The 17,664-nt window shown below is 45.7% G+C and overlaps 1 long non-coding RNA gene across 1 annotated transcript in view; it reads right to left on the reverse strand.

Annotated features, from left to right (window-relative positions):
* Positions 1-1,037: 1,037 nt before the first annotated feature.
* LOC132541340 (uncharacterized) overlaps positions 1,038-17,664 on the reverse strand; it is a 1,018,351-nt gene continuing 1,001,724 nt past the window's right edge. Inside the window, exon 4 of the long non-coding RNA XR_009552517.1 lies at positions 1,038-1,288. This is a non-coding gene — a long non-coding RNA (uncharacterized LOC132541340). The remainder of the gene's footprint in view (positions 1,289-17,664) is intronic.

Consider the following 17,664-nt stretch of genomic DNA (forward strand, 5'->3'; position numbering starts at 1 on the left):
AGGCTAGAACCATGGAAAGACCACCTGTTCCTATAGGAAGGCTAGAGCCATGGAAAGACCGCCTGTTCCTACTGGGAGGCTAGAGCAATGGAAAGACTGCCTCTTCCTACAGGGAGGCTAGATCAATGGAAAGACCACCTATTCCTACATGGAGATTAGAGCCATGGAAAGACCACCTGTTCCTACAGGGAGGTTAGAGACATGGAAAGACCACCTGTTCCTACAGGGAGGCTATAGCTATGGAAAAGCCACCTGTTCCCACAGGAAGGCTAGAGCAATGGAAATACCACCTATTCCTACAGGGAGGCTAAAGCCATGGAAAGACCACCTGTGTTGTTGAGCCAGATACTGTTGTGCGTGGGCCGCAGAGAAGAGAGAGGGAGTCCGGAGCCAAGAGGAAATACAAATCTTTATTTGCGCTGGCACCTCAGAGTTGGGTGCTAGAGAAGCAGGTTGGGCCACATGGAGGTAGTGAAAATGGCCGCCTCATGCAGTAACCTTTCCTGCGTCTGAACACCGGAGTGAAGCGCTGGAAAGAGAGAGAGGTGCGGAAGAAGAAAGGCTTTTATAGGATCATCTTTCATGAGAATGGGAAGGGGGAGGAGTAACCATAGCACTCCAGGATAGGATGATAACTCTCGTGAGAATGGGAGGGGGGAGGACTAACCAAAGCACTCCGGATATCACAGGGATATAGACAATTCCCTGAGGGCACAACATGGTGGAACGGGCACTCCAAGAATGTCCCAACTCTCGCGGGAACTAGCAGTAGCCTGAGGAGACAACATGGCTGATTTTCCAGCATCTCATAATTTCCCAGCATCTCCCCCTTTCTTTTTATCTAATGCCCAGAGCAACAGTGTGTAAAGTCTGTGAACTACTCAGGGTCAGTCTATGAAAAACCAGCAACGTGAAGGGAAGAAAGCTGCTGTAAAATTGTCTAAAGTGTCCAAAGGGTATGCCAGCAAGTCTGATAGAAGTCTCAGTCCAAAGTAGGCAACTAGTGGGAGAAATGGCAGGGGATGAAATGCTGCATGAGGAAGGCCAGCCTCTGGAATTCTGCTTTTCTGTAGAGAGTGAGCTGGAACCACCAAAACGTGACAGGTCAAAGCAGAAGCAGGAAAGGCAGACAGGCAGTAAAAAAGTTCTGTCCTTGGAGTCTGTGAATCAGGTTCTTCAGATCGCGTCAGGTGACATCTAGGGTTTCGGGGGGTTTGCCACTGTAGTCGTGCCATCTAGTGGGTGATGTCAGGGTGTGCAGGGGTCCAGATTTTTTTGGGGGGGATTCCTGTGGAAGAAACACAAACAATCTGCTTCTCGTGGCTAGCAGGGCATCTGATTTGAATGCTTTATAGAAAAAGAGGTTTGGTGCCTTGACCAACTGAGTATTGGGGGGTGTATCTTTCCTATTCATTTATGACTATATTTTATATTATTTGTCATGGTAGTCAGCCATTATCTGAAAGGTCCTGGGTGATTCATGGGGGAAAAGAATGTATCTTTTAACAAATACTCTTAGGTGTAGGGAAGCAGGAACTATCTTATCCCTTTTTTTTTGTATCTTGCCTTTGTTGCCCTAGTTGTTTTATTGTTGTAATAATATTGTTGTTATTGCTGATATTGTGGTTGTTGGATAGAACAGAGAGAAATGGAGAGAGGAGGGGAAGACAGGGGGAGAGAAAGACACCTGTAGACCTGCTTCACCACCCGTGAAGTGATTCCCCTGCAGGTGAGGAGCCAGGGGCTCAAACTGGGATCCTCAAGCCAGTTCTTGCACTTAGCGCCACCTGCACTAAACCCGCTGCACCACCGCCAGATTCCCAATAACTATCTTTTAACATAAACTCTATGGCCATGCCAATAGCAACCATGAGGGCACATGGGGCTCCTCACATGTCCCCCTGTCTTATGCCATGTTTTGATGTTTGGTGGACTTTGTTTTGTGGCAGGGTGGACTGTGCCTATCTTAGGTTGGGGATCAGCCTTCCGTCTTACCCGTCACTGGAACACCTAGTCATTTTTGCCCAGTAGTACCAGGTGCCCTGTCTTAGGTTGACTGGATAGCGCTAGTTTCCTCTTACCTGTCATTGGCTAGCCAGCCCTCTACATGGTGAACGTTCTGATGGAGGGGGCAAATCCTCCACAGCAACTCAATATTCTGCCATGTCCAGCCTATGATAGTGAGTTTGTATAGGTTGCATCTTTATGGCATCAATCTGTTGCCGCTAAAAGGCCATGAGCTTATTAAGAATTATAGGACCATGGTCTGGGAGGTGTCGCAGTGAATAAGGCGTTAGACTCTCAAGTGTGAGATCCCAAATTCGATCCCTGGCTGCATGTGTACCAGAAAGATATCTGGTTCTTTCTTTCTCCTCCTCTCTTTCTCATTAATAAATTAATTAGAATGTTTTTAAAAAATTATAGGACCTATTGTGAGCAGAAGAAGTAAAACAAACTAGGGTCCTACAACTAAGGGTAGACAGGTAAGGAAGGGGGAATGTATCTATTGGTATGAAGAGGTAGGATCATATCTTAAGTCTAAGGGAAGCAGTCAGTGTATGTGATGTCTAGGGGAAACAGCCATTTGTCTTTGGGGGTAGTAAAGAATGTCCGTGGCATGGGTGATATTATAAAGAGAAACATCTTTAAATTGTTGGCTGACAAAGGCATGGCTTATGGTGACAAAACAAGATACCCCAGTTAAGTTTACAAGAATACGTGAATGTTGTTAATTTACATAGGTTGGATATGGAGGAACTTCTTACAGTTTACTACCTTACCATATGAACAGATGATTCCTCATATGAAGGCTTGATAGCTGTAATCACTTACTTGTGGAAAACAATAAAACTTGCAACAAGTTAGAGGTTTACTATAATTGACTTTGGACTATAAACAGACTCAGGTTACTTAGAGAGTTAACACATGTTAGTGACAATGGTTTTAACATTTAGAATACTCTGAGCAGATGGGTCATACAACAATTTTTGGTCATTCAACACACTCACTCACAAAACACAACTGGCCATTCATAACATAAGACATTCAGGGAAGGGGTAGGAGAGAGGGCTCTGTGAGCCAACTTTTGTAGGTTCTGCCATGTCATATTATGGATCCTGGGATGAATCCTGCATCTAGTCCTCTTGTATTTCTTGTTCTTCAGGGATAACTGTGCCATCATGAGGGTATTGTCGGACATGGCGGGCAGGAACCGAGACAGGTTTAGAGTAACTGTGTTGGAAAATGCATCCAAAACCTCTTTCCATGGTCAATAGAGGGTCAGGTCCTTTCCAAATCTTATCGAGTGGGTCTCTCCATTTGACCTTAATAGATGGGAGAGTAGATGGTGTTTGCCAGTGAAGAATAATAGGAGGTAAGTCCGAGCAATTGTAAATATTAAAGAGATTTAACGTAGTTAAGGATTTTGCTAGCTGGAGGTTGGGGGGGGGTACCTTCCTCCTTTATATTTATTTAATTGAGCCTGAAGGGTTTGATGGGCCCTCTTGACAATGCCTTGTCCCTGTGGCTTATAGGGAATGCCTGTGGTATGAGTAATGTTCCAGAGGGAACAAAAATCTTTAAATTGTTTGCTGGTAAACACTGGTCCACGGTCAGTTTTCACTTGAAGAGGTAAGCCCATCACAGCAAAACAGGAGAGCATATGGCTTATAAGCTTTTTAGAGCTTTCTTCTGTCTGAGCTGTTGCCCACATAAATTTAGAAAAGGTATCAATTGAGACAAACACATATTTTTGTTTGCCAAAGTTTAGTATGTGGGTGACATCAATTTGCCAGATAGCATTAGCTTTTAAGCCTCGGGGGTTAACACCAAGAGTCTGAATAGCAGGTGTTTTTATGAGACTTGCACAGGAAGAGCATGTAGCTAGGATATGTTTTAATTGTGGTAACGGAACATCAGGAAATCGAGCTCGAAGGCCTATAAGATTAACATGGGTTAGGGAATGAAAGTCAGCAAGATCAGAGACAGAGACTAGGAGAGCTCCTGTGGAGGCAAGGCAGTCAGCTGCAGCATTCCCTTCGGACAGGGAACCAGGAAGAGGGCTGTGGGAACAAAGGTGCTGAATATATAGTGGTTGGGTTCGAGAAGAGAGCATAGAGGCGATTTGAATCACGAGAGGAGAAAGTGGGTTGTCATCAATTTTCACATAGGAACGAGCAAGCCATGGAAGTAAGTTAACAGTATACACACTGTCAGAAAAAAAGTTGAAGGATTCTGGCACAGCTTTTAATGCAAGGAAAACAGCATAAAGTTCTTTGTACTGAGGGGAATTCTCAGGAAGCTCAGTAAAGAGAGGTTTAGGGGGTTGTTTGTCTGGGTAATATATAAGGGCAGCAGCTCACTTTTTTCCACCATCAGTGAAGAATGTAGGAGCAGAATGAATGGGATCTTGAGAGAAAAGTTTAGGTGCTAGTAGAGGCAAAAGAAGTAAAGAACCTATCAATTTATTATAAGGAAAATGTTTATCTATTTGTCCTGGAAACTCCATGAAGCTTATGGCAAAATAGGAATGATGGCGTATGAGCCACTCTGTATCTGTGAGAGAAAAGGGCAGAATAATTAAATCCGGTTCTTTCCCTAAGACCTGCACAGACCTATTTCTTCCTTGGCAAACCATGAATGCTAACGCGTCTATCTCAGTAAGGAGTCTTGGAGTTCCTCCTACTGGCGTGTGAAGCCACTCAAGAACTCCATGGTCTTGCCACAGTGCCCCTACTACTGTGGGGGTGGAGTTGAAGATTAGAAGGTTTACTGGAGAGGAGGGAGAGAATCAAACAAGGTGCATGTCCTGGAGGCCCTGGTTAACCCTTTCCAGTGCCAAGGAGGCCTCGGGAGTTAACTGACATTTTGAGGAGGGCTGTTTGTTTCCTTTTAAAAGGTCAAACAGTGATTGGAGGCAGCTTGTAGGCAGATAGAGATACTGCCTAAGCCAATTTAAATTTACTAGAAAACTTTGTAAAGAAGCAAGAGTAAGGTTAGAAGGAAAGGTGGCATTAGGATTTAAGGGACGAATTTGCGTTAAAGAAATCTCTGAACCTAAGAAAGATACTGGAGGGATTAGCTGTATTTTCTCAGGGGCTACATTAAGGCCACTTTTCTTTAATGCAGGAATGAGAAAATCACGTAAGGCATAGAGATCTGTATCTGATTTTTCCCATATTAAAATATCATCTGTATAATGAAAAACATTAAGGCCCTTATTAATATATGGGACAAGAGCAGATTTAACAGTCTCTTGACAAATTGTAGGACTATTGGCCATACCCTGGGGCAGCACCACCCATTCAAATCTATCAGCAGGGCTGGCGTTATTAATAGAAGGAACATAGAAGGCAAAACGTTTACAATCTTGCAGATGCAAGGGAATAGAGAAAAAACAATCTTGTATATCAATAGCTATGATTGGAATTCCTGTGAGAATTGCAGAAGCAAGAGGCAAACCCCTTTGGGGGGAGCCCCAGACCTGCATGGTTTTATTAACTGCACGGAGATCTTGGAGGAGGTGCCTTTTTCCCGAGCGCTTTTTAATCACAAAGACAGGAGTATTCCATGGGCTTCGAGAATGACGAATGTGTCCCAAGGACAACTGCTCTTGGACGAGCTCTTTTAAAATTTCTAGCTTATTCCTAGGTAAAGGCCATTGTTCCACCCAGACAGGCTCATTAGAAAGCCAGCTTAAGCGGGGTGTTTGGCTACGAACAATGGCATTTAGTATTGGGGGTGCTGATTAGACTTGGTCTCGCGGGAATGAGTGTTACGCTCTGCAGAGGCATCTGTGGATATCCTAACATCAAGACATTCCAGAATATCCCTGCCCAATAGGTTGGTGCTAATATAAGATACCAAAGGGTGGAAGTGTCCAGTAGAACCTTCCGGGTCTTCCCACATGAGTGAATCTCGTGTGCGAAATGATTGGGTCACCCCTCCTACTCCATGTAAACTGGGTCCAGGGATGAGTTCCCAATCTTGGGGAACCTCTTCTTGCCTTAAAATCATCTTTGCTGCCCCCGTGTCAATCAAAAATTTAAAAGGAATATTGCCAATCTTTACTGTCATAGAAGGATGACCTCATTCTAAAACAGGAGTGGTCAACAAAATCTCAGGCCCTGAATTTGTACCATTCAGGGGCATGCCATCTTATGAAATTTGAACCAACAATCTCTCTTCCAGTGAAACACTTTATGACATCTTGGACAAACAATACATGGCCTCTGGCTCCCTGACTGAAAGCGGGGTTGCTCTGACTGGAGGTGTGGTCGCTCTAACTGGAGGCGGGGTTTCCCTGACTGGAGGCGTGGTCGCAGCTTATCAGGACATTGGTTACACCAATGTCCTTGGTGACCACACTGAAAGCAGGCCCCGTTTTGCTTACGTGGGGTAACTGCATAAACCTGTGTCATAGCAGATGCCCCATAATTGCCTGATGTAAGTTCCTGTGTCGCTAAAATCCAATTATCTGGGTGTAGGTATTTAAAATTAAGGCATGCGTGATGGAATTGTGGTATCATGCCTTCCCAGACAATAGAGCGCAGGAGTAGTGAGCAGACGTCAGGATTATAAACCTTTCTCTCTAGACTTGTCTTCACCCTTGAGATGAAGCTCGCTAATGATTCATCAGTGCTTTGACGAAGAGAGTTAATGGGAACTGATGAATCTACATCGGGTGGGGTCACCCTTTCCCATGCTTGTGTTGCACAGATGCGTACCTGTTCAAAATAACCGGTTGGGAACCTGGCTTCTGCCTGCTGAGCTCCAGATTCATAAGCTCCTTCTCCAAACAAAGCATCAGAATCCCATTCTACCTGTTTGTTACTATTTTCCTGCGATTGTCTAGAGCACTCATTGTGGAAGCATACCTTCCACTGTAGGTAGAGGGGGTCTGGGAGTGCAGCACGAGCCAGATCTTTCCAATTTTGGGGCGTGTTAAGATGGTGGTAAAAACTCCTTAAAACGGACTTGGTCCATGGAGTGTGCATCCGTCCTCCCTGACCGGTTGTCTAAGTGCTCCAAAATCTTTAGAGGAGTATGGCTGCCACAGCTGAGGGTTTTGTTTAGAAGGGGCCACGTTTACCAGGAAGGTGTGGATTTGGTCCGATGGTGCAGGAGAGGGAGCTACAGAAGTGGAAGGTGCTGTGGAAACTGCTGTAGTGGCCGCAGGGGAAACTGCACACATATCTACGGGGACGGAGCTCTTGGGGTGGACTGCACATGGTTTAAAGTCCTTAAATGCTGCCTTTAACTCCCGTACCTCAGTCACTAGGTCTCTTAATGATGACGTGTTAGCAGGGGGTGGGGTCAGAGAAGCAGAAGCCTTAGGGGAAGCCAAAACTGGGGCGGTAGGAGGAGGGGCTAGAGAACCGGAAGCCTCAGGGGAAGCAGGGGGCGGGGCCAGAGAAGCAGAAGGAACTGAACACGTGTCTGCCTGTTGGTATGCATGAGACCCTTTCTGTTTCATTTGGTTTAAATCCCCACTGCTTAACACTATTCTATTTACATAACCACTTCATTCTATTTACATAACCACTGTTAACAAGTTCCACCCTCCCTCCAGGGCATTTGTGGTTCAGTGATAGGATTCTCGCCTGCTCCATCCCCTCCTTGTCACACCCTGATCCCCTCTTTGTCACACCCTGATTTCCACCAGTCACTTTTCTCTCCACCCTCTCTATGTCACATCCTGTTTCCACCCTACTTGGGAAGTATATATAAAGACAGCATTGTGAGTTTTAGAGTACTTTACCTTGAGTTTAGCTTAGCTCATCTTAGATTGTGCTGTGTGAATAAAGAGATACTGCCTACAGCTCAACCATGAGTCCCTGGTCTTCTGTTACCCGCCCGTGAAGCCAGCCCGGCGAAAACAACATAATCCATCGAAAACAACATCTGCCACAGAAGGAACTGAAGACATATCTGCAGGAGTTGAACACGTGTCTGCAGGACAGCGGGTGAAGGGGTCATGGAAGCCGCAGAAGGAACTGAGCATGTGTCTGCAGGGACAGAAGTTTGGGTGCTGACTGCAAATCGCTTAGGGCGTTTAGGTTGTAAGTACATATCTCTTAACTCTTGTATCTCAGGAGAAGCTGAACCCTGGGTGGCAGGGGGCGGGGTCGGAGGAGGAGCTTCTGAAGACATGTACGTGTCTGTGGGAATGGAAGTTCTGGGTCTATCTGCTGATCGCTGAGGACATCTGAGTCTTAAGCACATGTGCATTAACTCTCGTATCTCAGCCTCAAGGTCACTTATCCTCATGGCAGACCACGTTGTACATATCATGTAAGTGGCAACCACAGTTATAAAAATCCAAGGGGTAGCGAAAATTAAACTGTCTGTGAGAGCATGAATCTGTCCCAGGGCAGAAGGATATAATAACTGGGACACCTCCTCATAAAACGAAAAAATTCCCATGGTGGAGGGAAAAGCGGGGCCACAGAGGTGGGCGGATGCCACTTACCTGTGTCTGGGCGGCCTTTCTGGACCTCAGGCTGGGCGTGAGTGCGGGACACGTTGAGTGCCAGATGTTGTTGAGCCAGATGTTGTTGTGCGTGGGCCGCAGAGAAGAGAGAGGGGGTCCGGAGCGAAGAGGAAACACAAATCTTTATTTGCGCTGGAACCTCAGAGTTGGGTGCTAGAGAAGCAGGTTGGGCCACGTGGAGGTAGCAAAAATGGCTGCCTCACACAGTAATCGTTCCTGCGTCTGAACACTGGAGTGAAGCGCTGGCAAGAGAGAGAGGTGCGGAAGAAGAAAGGCTTTTATAGGAGCAGCTTTCGCGAGAATGGGAAGGGGGAGGAGTAACCATAGCACTCCAGGATAGGATGATAACTCTCATGAGAATGGGAAGAGGGAGGAGTAACCAAAGCACTCCAGATATCGCGGAGATATAGACAATGCCCTGAGGGCACAACATGGTGGAAGAGGCACTCCGAGAATGTCCCAACTCTCGCGGGAACTAGCAGTAACCTGAGGAGACAACATGGCAGATGTGACTGCATCAGCATAATTTCCCAGCACACCTATTCCTACAGGGAGGCTAGAGCAATGGAAAGACCACCTGTTCCCACAGGAAAGCTAGAGCCATGGAAAGACCACCTGTTCCTACTGGGAGTCTAGAGCAATAGAAAGTCCACCTGTTCCTACAGGGAGTCTAGAGCAATGGATAGACTACCTGTTCCTACATGGAGATTAGAGCAATGGAAAGACCACCTGTTCCTACAGGGAGGCTAGAGTAATGGAAAGACCACATGTTCCTACAGGAAGGCTAGAGCCATGGAAAGACCACCTGTTCCTACCGGGAGTCTAGAGCAATGGAAATTCCACCTGTTCCTACAGGGAGTCTAGAGCCATGGATAGACTACCTGTTCCTACATGGAGATTAGAGCAATGGAAAGACCACCTGTTCCTATAGGGAGGCTAGAGCAATGGAAAGACCACCTGTTCCTACAGGGAGGCTAGAGCAATGGAAAGACCACCTGTTCCTACATGGAGACTAGAGCCATGGAAAGACCACCTGTTCCTACAGGGAGGCTAGAGTCATGGAAAGACCACCTGTTCCTACAGGGAGGCTAGAGCAATGGAAAGACCACCTGTTCCTACAGGGAGGCTAGAGCCATGGAAAGACCACCTTTTCTGACAGGAAGGCTAGAGCAATGGAAAGACCACCTTTTCTGACAGGAAGGCTAGAGCCACGGAAAGACCTCCTGTTCCCACTGGAAGGCTAGAGCCGTGGAAAGACCACCTGTCCCTACAGGGAGGCTAGAGCAATGGAAAGACCGCCTGTTTCTACAGGAAGGCTAGAGCCATGGAAAGACCACCTGTTCCTACAGGAAGGCTAGAGCCATGGAAAGGCCGCCTGTTCCTACAAGGAGTCTAGAGCCATGGAAAGATCACCTGTTCCTACAGGGAGGCTAGAGCAATGGAAAGACCGCCTGTTCCTACAGAAAGGCTAGAGCCATGGAAAGACCGCCTGTTCCTACAGGGAGGCTAGAGCCATGGAAAGAGCACCTTTTCTGACAGGAGGGCTAGAGCAATAGAAAGACCACCTGTTCTGACAGGAAGGCTAGTGCAATGGAAAGACCACCTGTTCCTAAAGGGAGGCTAGAGTCATGGAAAGACCACCTGTTCCTACAGGGAGGCTAGAGTCATGGAAAGACCACCTGTTCCTACAGGGAGGCTAGAGCAATGGAAAGACCACCTGTTCCTACAGGGAGGCTAGAGCCATGGAAAGACCACCTTTTCTGACAGGAAGGCTAGAGCAATGGAAAGACCACCTTTTCTGACAGGAAGGCTAGAGCCACGGAAAGACCTCCTGTTCCCACTGGAAGGCTAGAGCCGTGGAAAGACCATCTGTCCCTACAGGGAGGCTAGAGCAATGGAAAGACCGCCTGTTTCTACAGGAAGGCTAGAGCCATGGAAAGACCGCCTGTTCCTACAGGAAGGCTAGAGCCATGGAAAGGCCGCCTGTTCCTACAAGGAGTCTAGAGCCATGGAAAGACCACCTGTCCCTACAGGGAGGATAGAGCCATGAAAAGATCACCTGTCTGACAGGAAGGCTAGAGCAATGGAAAGACCACCAGTTCCTACAGGGAGGCTAGAGTCATGGAAAGACCACCTGTTCCTACAGGGAGGCTAGAGCAATGGAAAGACTGCCTGTTCCTACAGAAAGGCTAGAGCCATGGAAAGACCGCCTGTTCCTACAGGGAGGCTAGAGCCATGGAAAGAGCACCTGTTCCCACAGGGAGGCTACAGCAATTGAAAGACCGCCTGTTCCTACAGGGAGGCTACAGCCATGGAACGATCATTGGTTCCTTGTGTCAACAGATTCAGGATCCAGTCCCATCTTTCTCCATCTTTCCCAGACACCTGCTGTTACTGTTGTCCACTATACTCTCTCCTCCTTCTATGATAGTACTGCTAGTATTCATTTTGTTGTTCTTTTTAATTTTTGTATTATTTAATTAACGAATCACCAGGTTTATGACTGGGCTTTGGTACCTGTACACACTGAGTCTACTGATGCCAGTGACTGTTTCATTTCTCTCTCTGTCTCTCTGTGTCTCCCTGTCTCTCTTTTTCTCTCTCTTTTTCTCTCTCTCTGCTAGAATGGAGATGATTTGAGAGGGGAAGGGGAGATAAAGAGACAGAAAGAGAGATACCAGCATCCCTCCTTCAGCACTCATGAACACTCAGCCCTCTCCTCTGCAGGTGGGAACCAGGGAGTTGGACCCAGGGCTGTACACATGGTTACCTGTGCACTCAGCCAGGTATCCCCCTCTCCCCATTCCTACCACTTAGTGCTGTCAGTCTAGGGACTCCCTGCCAACTTTCTGTGGGCCAACAGCATTGAAACCTCAAGAAGTCACAGTTATAAATTGGTGAGTTTTTAGGTGAGTTTGTATTTTTAACAGTTTTATGTTGCATATCTGCATTTGTTTGTCAAATAGATATCCCTAGAATGAACTGAGCAGCTTGGGCAAAAGACCATTTGGGCATGTTTCAAGTGAGGGTAGGCAAAGTGGAATAGCCAGCTGTGGACAAGGCCTTGTGCTGTGTCTTTATGCAGGATAAGGCATGCGTCCTGCTGGCCATGCCCCCTTGGCTTTCTATTATAATTCTCTGGACTGGTGCCATAAACAATTCCACTTTTCAAAATAAGTGTCACTTCCCATGATACTAAAAGCTCACGCATACAAGACAAAATAATAAGTAAAACGAATCTCTTTCCACTTATGCCTTCAGGGTACCTTAGTTTAAGTGCTAGTCTTTGCCATTACAAGGTGAAATGTATGACTGTCTCCTTCTGGGGGACGGAGGGGAGTGGCAGACTTATTTCCGCACTAGATTGTGGGTTGCCCCCATTAAATTGAGGGCTTTGGGTTGTTTATTTGATTTATATTGACTTATTTGTATTGACTAGTAATGGAGAAAAATTGAGAGTGAAAGGGAAGTACAGAGGGAAAGAGAATGAGAAAAATAGACACCAGCAGCACAGCTTTAGCTCTTGTGAAGCTTCTCCCCTGCAGGTGGGGAGTTGGAGCTTGAGTCTGGGGCCCCACACAGGGTACTGTGGGCACTCAGCCAGGTGGGGAGCTGGAGCTTGAGTCTAGGTCCCCGCACAGGGTACTGTGGGCACTCAGCCAGGTGGAGCTTGACTCAGGGTCCCTGCACAGGGTACTGTGCCACTCAGCCAGGTGGGGATCTAGAGCTTGAGTCTGGGTCCCCGCACAGGGTACTGTGCACACTCAGCCAGGTGGGGAGCTGGAGCTTGAGTCTAGGTCCCCGCACAGGGTACTGTGGGCACTCAGCCAGGTGGAGCTTGACTCTGGGTCCCTCACAGGGTACTGTGCACACTCAGCCAGGTGGGGAGCTGGAGCTTGAGTCTAGGTCCCCGCACAGGGTACTGTGGGCACTCAGCCAGGTGGAGCTTGACTCTGGGTCCCTCACAGGGTACTGTGCACACTCAGCCAGGTGGGGATCTGGAGCTTGACTCTGGGTCCCGCACAGGGTACTGTGCACACTCAGCCAGGTGGGGATCTGGAGCTTGACTCTGGGTCCCGCACAGGGTACTGTGCACACTCAGCCAGGTGAGCCCTCACAGCCACAGCCGAGGCTTGTTCTCAGCTGATGCTTTGATCTGGTGCTACACCTCACATATGCCAAGTACCAGTAAATATTTACAATCAAAGAACGAATTTACTTTTTTTGTCTCAGAATTGCTTATAATTGCTTTCTGTTTGCTCAGGCACTAGGCTAAGCACAAATATTTTCTTTCTTTACTTTTCTTTTGGGCTCCAGGGTTATCAATTGGGGCTCAATGCCAACAGTATTAATCCACTGCTCCTAAAGGCTGTTTTGCTCTTTTCTGCTTTTTTAAAATTTATTTTATTCTATAGGACATGGAGAATTGAATTGAGAAAGGCAGGGGGAATAGAAAAGGAGAGAGAAAGATATTCACCTACAGACCTGCTTCACCGCTTGTGGAAGTGTCTCCCCTGCAGGTGGTGGGTGAGCAGGGGCTTGAACCCAGTCCTTGAGCTTGCACTAAGTGTGCTTAACCATGTGTGTTAGCACCTGGTCTTGTAAATATTTTCTAAGTTAGGACTTTATCAATAAAACTGTGAAAATGATAGAAATTGAGAGCCAGGTGGTGGCGCATTTAGTTAAGCAAACAGCTTACAGTGCACAAGGACCTGGGTTCGAGTCCGAGTCCCCACCTGAAGAGGAAAAGCTTCACAAGTAGTGAAGCAGGGCTGCAGGTGTCTCTCTGTCTCTCCCTCCCTCTCTATCTTCCCCTTCCCTCTCAGTTTCTGGCTGTCTCTATCCAATAAATAAAGATGATTTTTAAAAAATTAAAAAATAAAATGATAGAAATTGAAAGTTTTACAAAGAATAGATTTATTAAGTTCACATAATTATCTTCAAGGGGCCCATATTTTAACTATGCTCCACCTAGCTGGTTCTCTAATCTTTCTTCTGTCTGTACTTCCTTCCTATTCCAGGGCTCATGGCAGCTAAAATCAGAAGTGATAGCACCGGTCTTCAGTCTTTTCTTGGCTTACTGCTTCATCACTTCTCTTCTGAACTCCTTCAGTGAATGTTTACCTTTTCCCTCGACCTCTTAGCCGTCCAGTAATTTTTTGATAGATTATTTTTCTAGAGGAAAACCAGTGATCCTTGGCCAATTATGTCTGTGGGCTACCTTCTGGCAACCAGTGATGCCTCGGCGATTATGTCTGTGGGCTAGTTTCTGGCTAGAACAGACTTTCTCAGAGCTGGTGGACCATTTGAATCATAGGAATATAAAGCAAGAATTTCTCTGCCCAATAGCAATGAGAAATAGAGTCCAAGAGGAATGTTTAAGGTTAAGAGTGACATCAAATTGGCAAATAAAGGCCATGTCTAGTTTGCATTGCCAACTTCAGGTTATTCCTAGCGAGCTTTCTTCTCTTCCCTCTCCTTTAACTGGTTGATGTATTACGACTTTTGAGCTAGTGTAAGAAATTACCTACTGCCCTTGGTCCCATCACTCATACCCTGAAACTGAGGCTGACTGTCTAACCTCAATGCCAACGCAACCTTGCAGCCAAACTACAGACTTGGTAGACCCACCTCTGTCCAACCATACCTGCCCTTCAGTGTGAAGTAAAGAAGTCCTGAATGGTGTGTGTACACCCTATCCTGTCCCTACCCTACAATTCATCATTTTCAATTCTTCAACCATGTGTTGAAGACCTGCACTATGCCCGGCTCTTCACTGACGACTGGGTTTTCAGTGTAAGTAAGGGCTTCTATGCTCAGAGCTCAGGGTCTGAGAGGCTCTCAGAGGTGAGTGCTCCGGAGCTAAAGTTGTTTCTCTCTCAGCTCTGCTGACTCTCAATTTGCAAAATGCACATTATTTGTGAAGCTGACACAAGAGGAAAAGGTCTGAGTTTTGTTCAGTGATGAGTTGGTTTGATATATGATTAGACACTGAAAATTGACAAACTGAAGATAAGCTGGGGAATGTCCCTAAAATCTGTTGTGATGTTAATTTTCCTACTGAGCAACTTCAGTTAATGCACTGGGGCATGCACTGTGTTGGGGAAAAAAGGAGGACCCAAAGTAAATAAGTATATAGACACATAGCAGGAAACTGCCACAGGTCAGAAGAGAGAAACCGGGAGGTCGCAGGTGAAGGAGCTGGAGACACAGGAATGACACCGGAGTCAGGGCCAGGGAATGGCACCTGGCTTAGAGTCAGGTTAGCGCTCATCATGGTGTCCTGTCCCTTAGTAATCCCACCGACAGACAGAGTGACTCCAGTGAGCTCCAGTTAATAATCCAGGGACTGAGATTATGGAAGAGTGGGTGCCCGCCTTGTCGCTACATCCTGCTACACATATAAGCTCTTTCTTAATTTATATTGGACTCCTTGCTGTGGTTGCCTTTTGCAAGGGTTCCACAGTGCAGTCAACTAGACCTTAATCCTGATCATTTCTTAGGCCAAAGGGCAAAGGCCAACAAACTCTACCCTTCCTGTTTAGGAACTTTGGGAATCTTGCAAAAATGACAAGGCAACATTAAAGTCCCGCAGTCATATTCTATGTTATTTTTATTCACAAGCTAAATGGTCTTGAAAGCATTGGTTTATCTCTCCAGAAATTAAATAGAGACGGCGGGCTGGGTGGTGGCACACCTGGTTGAGCAGATGTGATACCATGCTCAAGGACCCAGGTTCAAGCCCTAGGTCCCCACCTGCAGGGGGAAAGCTTTGCAAGTGGTGAAGCAGGGCTGCAGGTATATCTTGGTCTCTTTCCCTCTGTACCCCACATTCTTCTCAATTTTTGCTTGTCTCTATCCAATAAATAAATGAATGAATGAATGAATGAACTATAAAAGCTAATGGCTACCTATAGGGTATTTCCAAAGAATAAATGAATTAACATTTTCAAAAGGCTCCGTGTATGTGTCTTTCAGATGGTTCATCCTAAGTATGGGTTAATAATATTCCCTATGGTCGTATCTGCAGTAGACCTTGGTGACTCTGGTCACACAGTTACACCTGTCACTTTCTCACACTCAGGTCAAATCCCATATTGTATTTAAAGATGATTTTATGTACAGAGCGACAGAGGGATGTCATCATGCAAAGCCACTTGCAATTCCATGGATACTTCTCAGAAGTGCTGTACTGAGACATATTCAAAGGCACGTGCCAGTCTGCATCCCCTTAATTTGGTCTATGGCTCCCAGAGTCTCTGGTCCCTAGAGCAACTGCACTTTGCAACATAGTGGCCTACAGCAATTGCTGTGAGCTTGCCACAAAGGGAATTTAATGACAGGGCTAAAAGAAATATATCAGTTAACAAGGCCATTAAACACATTATCCAAGTCTGTGCCACCTGGGTTCCCGTGGCCAACACTGACAAGCCTAATAACACTACAGCAATTAAACTCCCATAGTCATATTAACCCCCAGATGTGGGCTACTCTGGAAAAGTTAATGCAGAAAAGACAAAGCATCAAGTATGTGCAGGGAGAGAGTTCCAAGGGCAGATCCACTTCCTCTGATCCACCAAGCACACTCTGAAAATTATTAAATTAATAATGACTTATTGTTCAGGCTGTCCAACAGATTTAAATTAGAGAACCCATCGGGTGGTGAAATGCAGACACAAAGGAGAACCAAGAACAGGGGAAGGGGTGTGAGCTGTGGCTTAAACTCAGCCACTAGGTTGTGATGCTAAATGAATCTACAGATAAGCCTAAAAAATGTGAAGATTCTCTTCTCCTGTGACAACTTTGAAATTATCCCCTTTTTCCCAGGCATCTGTCTCCTCTTAGACTTCAGAAAGAGCAAAAGAAAAAGGCACAGAGCAAGAAAAGTATTCATTTCCAATAACAACAACAACAACAACACAGCTCTTTAGTCTCATAAGAGTACTTATCTAAGCAAAAGAAGTGAAAAGAAAACTTACATAACTAGGTCAGCACTTGACAGAAGAGTTTCACACAAACTGAGAATCAACAAAGATAATCAAGTATCTGTTATTTGAACCCAAAACTACACTATCAACTAAGATAAGAACATGAATTTTGAGGACTGTAGGAAAACAAAAAAAGGGCAAATATAGACAGACAGCTGTAGAAATAATAGTCAACCGATATCTGCAACCTTGGGAGAACTGCTGTAGCTTCCAGTGGAGGGACTGGGGACACAGAATGCTGGTGGTGGGAACGGTGCAAAGTTGCACACCTGTTACATTGTACTGTTTTTTTTTTTTTACCAGAGTCAAACTTCAGGCATACTAATCTAACTAGAGAGTTTAATATTTTGATATTATATTATTTTTTAAATTTCTTTATTGGAGGACTGTTTTATAGTCGAAAATAAATACAATAGTTTGTACATGCATAACATTACTCAGTTTTCCAAATAATAATACAACCCCTACTGGGTCCTCTGTACTCCTTTTCCAGGACCTGTACTCTCTATGCAACTCACACCAGAGTCTCTTACTTTGATACAATATATCAATATATATAGTTCTGCTTAGGGTTTGCTCTTCTGATCTTGTTTTTCTACTTCTGCCTATGAGTGAGATCATCCCACATTCATCCTTCTGTTTCTGACTTATTTCACATAACATAATTTCTTCAAGCTCCATCCAAGATGGGCTGAAAATGGTGAAATCACCATTTTTAACAGCTGAGTAGTATTCCATTGTGTATATAGACCACAACTTGCTCAGCCACTCATCTGTTGTTGGACACCTGGGTTGCTTCCAGGTTTTGGCTGTTACAAATTGTGCTGCAAGAACATATGTGTACACAGATCTTTTTGGATGGATGTGTTGTGTTCCTTAGCATATATCCTCAGGAGAGGAATTGCAGGGTCATAGGGTAGGTCCATTTCTAGCCTTCTGAGAGTTCTCCAGACTGCTCTCCACAGAGGTTGGACCAATTTACATTCCCACCAGCAGTGCAGGAGGGTTCCTTTAACCCCACAACCTCTGCAGCATTTTCTTCTATTACCTTTTCTGATGTATGACATTCTCACAAGAGTGAAGTCTATCTCATTGTTCTTTATTTGCTTTTCTCTGACAATCAAAGACTTGGAACATTTTTCATGTGTTTTTTGGCATTTTGAATCTCTTCTGTGGTGAATGTTC

Source organism: Erinaceus europaeus, chromosome 1 (assembly GCF_950295315.1).
Source record: "Erinaceus europaeus chromosome 1, mEriEur2.1, whole genome shotgun sequence".
NCBI classification, from domain to species: Eukaryota; Metazoa; Chordata; class Mammalia; order Eulipotyphla; family Erinaceidae; genus Erinaceus; species Erinaceus europaeus.